The sequence below is a fragment of the Cavia porcellus genome, unplaced genomic scaffold (assembly GCF_034190915.1).
Source record: "Cavia porcellus strain 051 isolate PalLab524CR breed Dunkin Hartley unplaced genomic scaffold, mCavPor4.1 scaffold_31, whole genome shotgun sequence".
In the NCBI taxonomy this organism is placed as follows: Eukaryota; Metazoa; Chordata; class Mammalia; order Rodentia; family Caviidae; genus Cavia; species Cavia porcellus.
In genome coordinates, this window is record NW_026947514.1 from 41,673,492 (window position 1) to 41,686,696 (window position 13,205).

Below are 13,205 nucleotides of genomic sequence, written 5' to 3' on the forward strand. Positions count from 1 at the left end.
AGCCTGCTTGGATGGATAGTGAGCCCTCCCTTTGTAATCTTTATATACCCTCCATCTGGATTTCCATTTCTGAGGACTTTGAGTGCCAGATTAATGTTTTTCTAAAGAAATCTTCCCAGAAAAACTGGGTTGGGTCACCCAGAGTGAAATTTATAATCTCCTAAGGGCAAACTTCCAACTTTGAGTTAAAGAACACATATTAAATGTGTTTTAAGTGTTTTCCTCCTAATGGTCCACTGAACAACAGTAAAAGAATTGTAAAAAGGTATGAACTTCACATGTTTTCAGATAAATGAAAGTTGAGAGATTTTATCACACACACATCTGCGTAGAAATGCTAAAGTTCCCTCTGGCTGGAGATTAATGATACCAGATGAAAACTTTAATGCAGGAAGAAATGAAGAGCTCTAAAAGGCTAAACATATGCGTATGTGTGTGTGTGTGTGTGTGTGTGTGTGTGTATCTTTAACAGTTTCTCTCCACAGTAACTAAACTTAAAACTATTAACATATAAATGTAATGCCCAAGGAACATAAAAAACTTGGGTGCATGGAATTACTCTTCCATATGTCACATTATATAAAAGGACCTTCTCAGTCTTCATCTCAATCTGGGAAGCTTATATTTGTAATTCAATAGAAGATTATTGGAATTCTAGTGAGTTAATTTCAGTCTTTCACTTCCAGTGCAACATCATGGAGAGCATAAAGACACTAAAGCATATTTACAGTTATGGAAAGCCAAGGGGATTCTATATCCAGCTAGAGTGATGATTGACCAAAACAAAGGCCTCAACCCAGGGCCAACCCAGGTTTTATTAGTTGGTGAAGAAAGGGGTGGCTTGATGATGGGTAACTGTGAGCTGGGCTAGGAATGTGGCCTGAAATCACCTCTGCAATGTACAGAGAGAAGGATATGCAGAAAAAATAATCTGCATAACACAGTTGACATCGTAGCTAATGTTATGGGGTCACTGATTCAGCTCTAATGTGTAGTCTTTTATGTCCCGGGAAGTCCTAGTCTCATAGCCTGAGGCTCAATCCCAGGCAACAGTGTGGAGCCTGGCTCTCCTTCCTGCCTAGTGCACCCATGTTTTTTTGGGAGCTACAGGGATGGGACAACACTGACCTGTCACTTTGCTTCAAAGATTACACATCAGCACCTCACCAAGACCGATCTGTTTTACTTAAAGCCAATTAAAGGGATAAAGAAAAATCATAGCTAGCTATGTATACATTAATACATGGAAATAGGGCCATGTTTGGCCAAAATGGAGATAATTACTCTTATTTCAAGGAGAGTCATCCTGTTGGTCCTCCACATCACCTGAGTTGGTACCATGTTAATTTCAAATACACTGATAAATTAAGTAGGCCTATTGTGATCCAACAAAAACACTAAGAGGCATAGCTAAAATGAAATAGAATGTAATACTAAAACAGATTGGATTAACTAGGAGAGGAAAAGAGAGAAAGTGACTGTAAAAACTAACAGCACACAAGTAAAACAGCAAACAGGCTGTATAGAAGAAAGAGGGTGTGAAACTACCCTTCTCACTACATAAATAAAAAGCCAGACAAATTATAGATCTCTGTTTACAGACATTGGATGGCAGATGATGACTGAGAAAAGTAAGATGACCAAGAAGACCACTACGAATTGCCCAGAACTTCTGCCCAGAAGGGATGTCCTGAAGAGGGGGAAATTAAACAGTGATGCTGTCTCGGCAAATTGAAGAGGCAGAGGTCAGAGTTTGGGGTAAGCAAAGCACATAAAATGTGTCCAGCAGAATACGTAAGAGGGAAAGAGTCCTAAAAGTCTGAATGGGGATCCTTTTGAGTCTTTGGCTGAATACAAATCTGCTTGTGCATGCGTAAGAGTCAAACCTCATAAGATTAATCTAAAATTCTGGGGAAAGAATAATCGCTGTTCAGAAACCATTTGTTTTTTGTGGAACAATTTGGTCTTTAAACAAAGCATTTGATAAGTTTTATTTGGTCCCTAGCACCTGTTTAACCTCAGGCTGAAAGATATCTCCATCCTGTTCCTGAAAAAAATAAAAAGAGGAAAAGAAAACCAAAGAGACATTTGATTCTAAAGAGAAGTCCCACCAAAGTATGTCATTGTACCAGATGTCTCCCCCGTCACCTACAGGCTTTCTCTAATTATGAAGCTGAATTCCAGCACCCAGATCCTTGACTGTACCAGTTGGTGTCACTGGGCTATTGCCAGGCTTAACCTGATGAAGAACCAAGAAATGAATGCTGTGTCACGCTGCAGATAACCTACAGAGAATGCTCTGGAAGGAGAACCGTCTGTGTCAGGCTTCCCAGTCTTATTCATTATCTTGAGTCTGGCAGGGCACTTAGGCTTAAAGTGGAGCAATAGCTCATCATGCAGTTCAGACCAAGAAAACACTTCAGAAGTGTGGGTGGCATTGTTGCCCTTGACAAAGTAAGTTGCCAACACAACTATTTGAATTATTAGAATGAATTGAGGTTTCAATGTGGGATCATTTGTCTTCATGATAGAGAAGAAACAAACAGCAGACTGAGTTACTACCATGTTTATAGCTGTATTCTTCCCTTATATTTGGAGTCTGAGTATTCCATGTCACAAGCCTGAAGCATCTTAACCAATACCTAGCAAGTAAGCACATTTTAGTGATATTGGCACTTGGTGCAACCATGGCCCTCTGCAGTTTCAACAATAGCTGGACCTCAGGAGTAAGGGTATAACTTTTAAAACTTAAATACATTGCAGAAGGAAGTTGAAATTCATAGGAGTTTAGGCTTGATGTCTTACTTCCTTCAGAATCCATTCATTTAGTTCATCTTGTTTTCTGGCTATCTGATGAGATCATATTTTAAATCTTATATAAATGACAGAAAGATTCAAGGTTGCAGCATTCCAAGTGAAACCTTAGGAGAGAGTTCACCAGCTGCTAAGAATTAAGCTACTGGATTTGGAATTGAGGTTATCTTGTGTAAGAATGGAAGTCCTCAGTGGTTGTAGGAGGAGTGACTAAACAGCCCAGGAAGAAGGTAAGCTGACTGAGTTAAAGTGTAATTTGGTGTATTAGAAAAACTAGAAACATTAAAAAGGCATATGGCCATTCACAGGGAACTTCCATATTACTCAGATGGCCAGGCTTTGGCTGTTCCCCAGGGCCCAGTCTACACAGGTCCAGAGATCTGTTGATTTGGATGGGTATTACTTGCATTGCTGTGTGTCCACAAGATGTGACTGGACACCGTCTAAGTCTTCAGCTTTCTAGTATCTGTACTCTAGAGTTTTTCTGGAAATTAAGATCAGTAAGTTTTCCAGTCTTTTCTACCATTATCCTTGGCCACTAACCAAAGTTTAACACCCCTCCATATCAGTTTTATTGCTTGTTATCTCCAAACCTACCTCGTTAGCTCTACAATACAGTTGGGTCCTTCAAGCCTTTCTCTTATATCTGCAGTGCTGTTAAAGTTTGTCAACAGAATGCGTAGTAGGGACATGACAGGAAACCCTTCTCTTCCTTGTTCTAGTGGTTTTCATTAACTTCTTGCTTCCGTGGAGGATTCCATGCAGTGTGCTCACCCCTACCAAATTCAGTACCACCAAGAAAGATTTCCCACCCTTGTGATCCCTTCCTCACCCAGCCCAAAGAGTGTTTGCTGTGTTCCAGTGTAGTGGGCAAAATAGAAGCTCTAAAATATGTCTGTGCCTAATCTTTAGAACCTGAAACCATTATGTTACATGACAAGGTGTGTAAGGTTACAGATGGAATTAAGGTGACTGACTTTATTCTAGATCGTCTAGAGAGAGACAGAAAGTAAAGTCAGTGAGAGTGATAATGGAAGCAACTGTGGGGTGCAATTTGAGGACTCAATCTACTATTATTGACTTTGAAGATGGAAGGGGGCAGGAGAGCTGGGGAGGCTGCAGCTTGTGACCATGAAAGAAGGACCAAAAAAAAAAAAAAACAAACCTGCAGAAGAATTGACCTTGCATTATTGAAAGGGCCCTACCCTACTCCTGCAACCTCTAACCTCAAGACTTCTGAGTATGAAAAAACAAAACAGACGCCATTTTGTTTAAGCTACAATGGTTACTTATAGCCAAAATCAGTTCTGTAATATTACACTGGAAAAACCTGGTAGTGCTTTTTGATGTTTTCGTCTCAGGTCACATCCTTTTCTAGTGCATTATCACCAAGTATTTTCGTATGGTTTGCCTGTTTCACATTTCTAATTCTGTGAGCTCCTTGGGGCTCAATTTTTCTTAAATTAAACATATTGGTGTGCTTGATATGCATAATGATCACATGTGTCATAGGGAATTTTTATCCATACATAATATATCTTGCTTCCCCCTCTCATTCTCCTTCAATCCTTCTTCTCCTCCTCATTTACAAAAGCATTGTTCTAATTTTTCCTTTTTATTCTTTTTTTTCTTTTCCCTTCCTTTCATAGCCCTCCCTCCTCCTTTATTCCTCTCCCATTTTGAATATATTCTTCCTACATTCCAATATCTATCATCCATTTTGGTGCTTATTACACTTTCAGTTTCTCATTGTTTCACACAGGAGAAACCATGTCATATTTGTACAGGTGTACCTGATTTAGTTCACCTGACAGTGTGGTCTCAAGGTGCATTCATTTATCTAAAAATGTCTCGCCTTTATCCTTCTTTGTGGAAAAGTCGTACATACGTTGTGTATAAAAACCAGCTTCATTATCTGTTAATATGATGATGGGCATTTGGGCTGTTTCCAAGATTTAGCTCTTAAAATTTGTGCTGCTGTAACCATGGGTGAGGCTATACTGCTGTGATATGATGCTTTTAACTTTTGGTAGTGTGTTTGGAGATGTTTCTGCATCTTCTTTTCTGTTATATTGATTCTCAGGTCTGTTTTTGTTTATCTGTTTGTTTGTTTTCATTTTGTTGGGTGTTTCCCCCAGCACTATGTTGTTTTTATCATAGAAGCTTTGTTGTGTAATTTCAAGTTGGGGATTGCGATGCCTTCTGCCTTGCCTTGTTGACCAGAATTGTTCTTGCTATTCTAGGTCTCTTCTGGTTCCAAATGAATTTCTCTAGTTCTGTGCCATATGCATTGGGTATTTTAATCAAGGTTTCATCAAATCTGTATAACAATTTGGGAAATACGGCCATTTTCGCTATATTGGTTCTTTGAAAAGATATTTCAAAGAATATCTCTTTATTTTCTGATATCCATTTGATGTCCTTTTTCAGAACAAGGGATATCTTTCCATTTTTTACTATCCTCTTTTATCATATTTTTAAAAATACCTGTAGTTTTCAATGTAAAGGTCTTTTGTTTCCTTCATTATATTGATTCCTAAATATTTCATTTTTCTTCATGCAGTTGTGAAAGGTGTTGCTTCTCTAATCTCTCAGTGTACACAAATGGTATTGATTTTTGAGTGTTGACTTTTTATAACTGCTATGCTACTGAATTTGGTTATTAAATCTAGGAATCTTACAGTAGAGTTTTGGGGATCCTCTGTATAAAGTATCATGTCATCTACAAATAATAATTTAACTTCTTCCTTTCTTATCCTTATTCCTTTATTTTTGTCTAAGTACTCTGGTCAATGTTTTGAGAACTATATTGAATAGGAATGGTGATAGTGAGCATTCTTGTCTAGTTCCTGCTTTCAAGAAGAAAAGTTTCAGTTTTTGACCATTTAATATATGATGTTGGCTGTTGGTTTGTCATAGATGATTTTTATCAGACTAAGATAAAGACTTTATATTAAAATTTTCTATAGTTTTTTTTTCATGCGTGGGTGTTGAACTTCGTCAAACTCTTCTGTGTTTATTGAGATTATCATGGGATTGTTGTTCTTTGCTTTGTTCATGCAGTGTATTACGTTTATAAACTTTGCGTGTCGAACCATCCCTGTATCCCTGGGATGAATTCTAGTTGGTCATGTTGCATAATCTTCTGGATAATTTAGTGCATTCTGTTTATCAGTATCTTATTGAGAATGTTTACATCTATGTTCATTAAGGATCTTGGCCTATAGTCCTTTGTCTCTGTCTCTCTCTGTCTCTGTCTCTCCTCCCTTCTTTTTTTTTCAATTGGACCTTCTTCTGATTTTTATACCAGGGTAATTCTTGCTTCCAGGAATCAGTTTGGGAGTATTGCTTCCCTTTCAATCTCATTAAGTACTGGAATTAGATCTCAAAAGTTCTTGTAGAATTCAGCAGTGAATCCATCAGGATCTGGACTTTTCTTTATTGGTAGGTTTTTAAAAATTACTTCTTTGATTTCACCAACTGACATTGGATAGCCCGAGCTTTTTTATCTTCTTTGAGTAAGCTTTGGAAATTCATATGTATCTAGAGATCTTCCCATTTCTTCTAAGTTTTCTATCTTGAAGTAGGTATTGATGATCTTTTGTATTTATGCAGGATCCATTGTGATTTTTATCCTTTTCATTCCTAATTACATGAATCTGAGTCTTTTTTTCCCCTTTTTCTGATAAGGTTGGGTAAGGGTTTATTTTATTTAATTTTTCAAAGAACACCTCTTCAATTCATTGATTTTTTAAAATATTGTCTTCTTAGTCTCAATTGCATGAATTTCTGCTATGATCTTTTTTAATTTCCCCCTTGTACATGCTTTGGATTTAATTTGCTCATCTTTTCTAGAAGCTTGAGGCTCAGCATCAAGTTGCTTATTTGAGCTCATTCTGTTTCTGATGTGAGAATTCACTACTATAAATTTCCCCCATAGGACTGCTTTCATTGCATCCTATAAATTTAGTATGTTATATTGACTATCGTTTAATCATAGAACCTGTCTAATTTCTTCTTTAATTTCATCTGTGACCCATTTGTTGTTCAGTAAAGTGTTACATAATTTCCATGTGTTTGTACAGTTTTCTGATTTCCTTTATCAATAAAATTAGAAACTAGATGATGCAAAGAATAACATAGGATTGATAGGAACCAATGAAAAAATCAAAAGGTAGCACAAAGAATATAAAAACCCTGTTTACAGAAGTCAAGGGAGAAAAAGTCCTAAGCATGGAAAAATTACCTGCCAAACAGATAAGTGAAGCACATAGACTTCCAATTAGGCATAATCAGAACAAAAAACTACACCAGTGAATATAATAGTTCAGATTCCAGAAGTTCAACACAAAACAGAATATTAAAAGCTGTTTCATAAAAGAAACAAATCACCTATAAAAGAAAGCCCATCAGAATCACAGCAGATTTTTCAACACAAACCTTTACATCAAGGAGAGCTTGGAATGAAGTATTTCAAAATGTAAAAGAAAACAACTTTAATCCAGCTTGATGTACCCTGCAAAATTACCTTCATACTTCCATGAAAAACAACACCTGAAGAAATTCATGAACACTAAACCAGCACTCCAAAAATTTCTGAAGAATATTTTAGAAAGTGACAATGAAGACAAAATTTTTATGAATTCCAATATAATGAATCCACTAGATAAGGCAAGCAATTAAAGAACGAGGAGAAAAGGGAACCAACAACAAAATAACATGACAAGGATAAGTCAATACTTGTTAATTACAGCCATCAATGTAAATAGTCTCAATTCATCAATCAAAAGAAACATATTGGTAGAATGGGTCAGAAAACAAGATCTAATAATATGCTACATATAAAAACACATTTAACTAAAAGCAATGTATAGATTGAAAGTCAAAGGATGGGAAACAATGTTTTATGTCCCAAAGAAAAGCAGGGGAAGCTATCTTCTAATTTTTCATTGATTCCTATCAATCTTACATTATTCTTTGTATCATCTAGCAGCTGTTGGTTAGATTTTTTATGCTCTCTTACTATTTTAAAAAAGTATTTCATGTGATAATCACTAACTACAAACCTGTTTTCTAGATCTGATTTTCTGTCCTCACAATAGTAGATTCTGTTGGTATATTTTCAATAGAATTATAATTTCCTGGATATCTGAATTTCTGTCATGGAATTCAGTTCTTTCCTGTGTTAGATATTCATGATTTCTATCAATTTCCTAAACCCTTTTTTATCACATCTACTCTGCATTCACTAATCATGTCATTCATTATGGTAACCATCTCTTTAGTTATCTGTGAAATGACCTGTGGTCTTTTTTTTTTAAATAGAGCCTTATTTATCTGATTTATTACTACTGCTACCATTTTGAAAAGTTATGGCTTTTATTCTCTTCCACCTCAATGCCCCTGGATGCCTTGGGTGAACTGGAGGTCTGGGGCTGCATGTTGTTTTTCAAGTCTCCTCATTTTCTGTTTTTCAAAATTTGTTTTCTGCACTGATACTTGTAAATTGCTTATGGTGAGTAGCTTTGTTACTAGTATCAAGACCTCCTTAAGAAATGTCTATTTTTTAGAGATATATTTTAGATATAGCTGACTTTTGGCTCTTGATTCTGTCCCAAGATCCTGCCCCTTCAACTTCTTAAGGATAACAAGTTGCTGTCTGTTTGTCCTAACATCCAGTTGTTTGTTGCTGGACTATGGTATTGTTTGTGACCTTTAGACAATCTCAGTATTTGTATACAAGGAAGAATAACTGATCACTGATTACAACAGCTATGTCGCCTTGGCTACAGTACAACTGGTAATAATAGCAGGAGGTACAGTCTGGAAAGTGACAAAATGTAGTAATTATTAGTCACTTTAAACCATGGGTACAAGATTTATAGTTGTATAAGAAAATTTGAGAAAGACCAGAGAATTATATACAGTAAATATTAACACAGTGGAGTGGTTTTACTTTTGTGGGAGAAAATTTAAGAGAGATGAGAAAAAAATAGAAAAATAAGAAAGAGAAAGCGATTAGCAGCAAGGCTGAAGCACAAAGGAGGGTTACCCAAGCTTCAGAAACTTGGCAAAGGAAACAGGAGTGAATTAAAGAAAGATAAGGGAAAAACAAGTAAACAAAGCCCACCCTCACCAAAACCTCTAAAAGTCAATATTGACACTCATGAAAATCAACAAGAATGAAAACAGAAAAACAAAAAGAGATTTCTGTGTAATTGTAAGCCTGTGGTTATCTTCTGAGGTCTACAGCTTTGGAGTAGTATCCAGGTCAGGGTGTGTGTCTGCCATCTTTGGAAGACAAAGGAGACGGACAGAGCCCAGGCCTGTTCTGGGTGATCCCAGCAAGCCTACACTAAGATAATGTGGAGTGTCGATTCTGGTACTTTCAACTCCACAGAAGTTCAGACTGATCTTGGCCTCTGTGATGGGTTGAGGCCTCAGTTGTTCAGCCTGCAGCACTCTGGGCATCTCTTGCTGGCCTGTCCTCAGCTGCCTGACCCTGAATGTCTTCTACAGTTGTTCCTCACCCAGTCAATGGGAGCTCTAATAGGGAGCCAACCCATGGCTGCTCTGAATGTTGGGTTAGTTGGTCCCTCCCTAAAATGGAATCTGTCTAAGCTCCCTCTCTAGGGACACTTGGACTAGAGTCACTCACTCACTGGCTGCTGTCATTCACAGAATACACTGCTTCACTCCACTGGCATGTTTTTCCATGAAGGCCTCTGGAGTCACTGACCATGGAGGCCTCTGTGGTCACCTGTCTTCACTGTGTCTCTGTAGAGTCGAGCCTCCTCTCTTGCCATGAGCTGGAGGTCAGGGAGAAAGTACAGCTTGCCACTTTCTTTTCTTGCATTGAAATCTATTTCTTCACTTTCCCTGTAGGCTCCAACCCCCCCCCCTTCATATCCTTCCTGGGTCCAGGGATCCACCTCCCTCCTTTTCTTCTCCACGTTGTTTGGATTCTGAATCTTGGAGAGGCTAACCTGCATTGCTGACTGGTCCACCGTCTTTCTGGAAGTCTCAAGAACAGTTTTACCCATTTGAGCAGCACCAGAGTCCACAACCATGCCTACCACTTAGCAGGGTATTTTGTTGAATAAGAGAATGGCTGTTTTCAGGTGGTTGTGTGGAGAATGGTGACAAAGAGGAGGCCAGTGGACAAAGTGAGACCAGCAGGAAGGCTGTAGAAAATGAGAATCCAGGCAGCAGTGAGAGCCAGGCCATGGCAGTACCATATATGGGCAGAAATGGATGCTCCAGTAGTTTTTTAAGAGGCACACGGGGCAAGACCTGGTAAGAGTTAAAGGCAAAGGATGAGAGTCAAAGAAGGGCTCAAAATGACTGGAATATCATTAATATATGTTGGGTTTGGCACCTACTGGTTTGTGACATTGGCCAGCTCTTCAAACACTTCGGTGCCCCAGCCTCATCTGTAGAGTAGGAATCATAGAAATGTTGCAGGAAGTAAATTACTACATGTAAATTGCTCCTATCAGTGCCTGGCATATAGTAAATGTTTAGCCTGTGTTCAGTCCTCATCCTCAACACCAATACCAGGATGGGAAAACAGGCAAGAAGGGGTGTTAGTGAGAAAGAAAATGGGAACGAGCAGAAGTGGAGTCCAGAAGGAATGAAGCGGAGAGCCAGCTCCCTAGCTGAGTGGCTATGGAATATTAAACATCTCTTACCATCCCTGAAAAGAAAGATTTCATTTAACACGGGACTGAAAGTCATTTAAGGAGCTCAAGAGAAATGGGATTTGAGGCAGGATGCTTTACTCAAAATTTGTGTCAATTGGTTACATTGCTTTGATTAGGGGAATTGGCACAGGAAGAGTTGAGCGTGCTCATTTTTAATGGGAAGAACTGTAAGCTGTTCTGGGCAGGAGTCTCTGGAGGGTTGCACCTAACAGATTTCTGCAATAATTAACTGTAGCAAATAGCAAGAATAACATAAGAGGCACAAGAGAGGTCATTAGCCTCGGCAATGGAGGGTGCTGCGTGAGTAGGCTGGGTAAGTGGAAAGGACACACTCCAGACTGCTGGGCCAGCACTGATACCAGGCAAAGCCCCCTTCCGGGACCCTGACAAGGCCAACTGTTTTGTATGCATTACCATTATTGTCCTAATTTCCCCCTTGAGAAGGAGATATTATTGAGCTTGTTTTAAGCATGAAGAAACAGGGCTGAGAGATTAAGTAATATTTTCAACTGGCCAGGAAGAAGAACCAGATTTCCAATGGGGTCTGACCATGTCCTTTAGCTGTGTGGCAGGCCCTCCTGGTGCTGCCTGGGATGTGCCACTTGGGGAGTGTGTGTTCATGACAGGGGCATGAGTTGGCTCTTACCCAGTCTGGAAGCTTTCTGGTCACCCGAAGGAGCAGGGTCAAAGCCTTCATCGTTACTCTTAGGCTGAAGAGGGTGGAGCTCTGGAAGACAGGACTGCAGCTCAGGGAGGAAAAGCTTCATCCTGCATGATGTGGTGGTTAATTCTGCACATTGACTGGGTGATAGGGTACCCAGATATTTGTGGTGCATAAACATTCTGAGTATTTCTGTGAGGGCATGTTGGGACATTAACACCTAAATAGGTAAACTGAATAAAGCAAATTTCCCTCTCTAATGTGTGTGAGCCACCAATCAGCCAAAAGCCCTGGGTAGAACAAAGCCTCCCTTGAGTGAGAAGGAATTCCTCCAGCCAGGCTGCCTTCAGACAGGGACCCTGGCTTTTTCTTACCTTTGAGACTTGAATTGAAACTTTTCCTGCATCTTCAGCTTGCTGACTCTCCTTCAGACCCTGGGACTTGCCAACATCTATAATCACAAAGAATCATATTCACACATGCGCATGCGTGTACGTGCGTACACCCCCCCCACTCACACACACACACCCACACACCTAGTCTAATGGATCTGTTTCTCTAGAAATCCCGGATAAATATGATGTGGTATACTGTGTGTATACTTGACCAGCGGTAGTAAAGCAAAAACACCTTTCCCTTCAAAGTGCAGCCAGTGGTGGCCGTGTTTACAGCATTGTGTGTGCCCAGGCAGATGATATTAGTTATCTCTTGCACTAGGTCTTGGACACTTTGATCCAAGGAAATGTGGCCAGGCTTTGATGTGTGGATGGCAGGGAGCCAAGCTCTGGCTCCTGTGACTGTACCCCTGAACACACTGGTGTCTGCTGGCCAGTCAAGATACTCTTCCCCCACCCAGGAGGCAGAAGAAGAGGAAGGCATGACTCTTACATAATTCAAAGCAAAAGAAGTGGAGACATTAAAGCCCTTCTTTAATTCCTAGCAAAGGAAAGTTTAGAAATTTCCCTCTGAGGTCTTCCTGCTACAGGTCATCTGTCTCTTGTGTGGAATCATGATTGGCATTAGTAATAGCAATAGCAAGCATTAATTAAACAACTGCTATGTTCTAGATGCTGTTAAGTACTTTAAGCATGTATTCTCTTTCAACTTTACACTAAGTGAAGTAGATTCTCTTTTTATCCTGTTGTACAAATGAAAAATGGGCTTGGAGAGATTGTGTGACTTGTCCAAGGTCTCACAGCTCCATCAGAGTTTCTTCAGTTGTGTGATACTACAGATTATGCTGGCTAAACTCATTCCTTGGAGAGAATATGGTTATTAACACTTGATTCTTTTGGGCTTGCTTCATAATGCTAAAGAATTCCTTAATGTTCCTGAGTGGTGTGTCCTCCCACTGATAGATATAGCAAAGATTTGGATATTTAGAATGATGACCAGGTACACAGCTTGCCTGTTTGACCAGGCTTGCCAGTGAGTGCAGCCTTCCCCAAAGTTGCCTCTGATTGGGGGTGCCAATTGGGGGGGGGTGTCCCTGATTGGGGGTTTAGATGACAACTCCTAGGCACAGTAACATTTTCTGGTTCTCAGGGCATCAGTGTTGTGATCAGGCCACCTCTAAGTGTCCAGACTTGGCTCTGAATTCTTGTTGTGCCCCTTGAGCTGAAACCTACGCTTTCAGACCAGGCTTCACACTGTCCAGCAGGGATTCTGACACCCTCTTCATGGGTCACTGTGGGGCCAAATGAGAAACACGGCCAAGCATCTCACACAGTGCCCACGTCTTAGGAGATATTCACAATGTACATCTTCAAGAGGAAAAGTAGTCTCTTCATGGTCCTGTCCCTTCACCCACCATCACCTAACTGTTGGGTGCATCTTAGAGTTTCCTCAATACATATGCATTGAACCCTTCAATTCAACTGAACAAACATTCATTGAGTTCATATAGGATGCACTATGCTGGAGTATGCCTGGGTTCCCCAAGCGTCCTTGGCTGTTGGTTTGTCCTTTTCTATGTGTCATTGGCATAGGCTTCAAGGCAGGCAGGAAGTCATGCAGGATTATGCTAT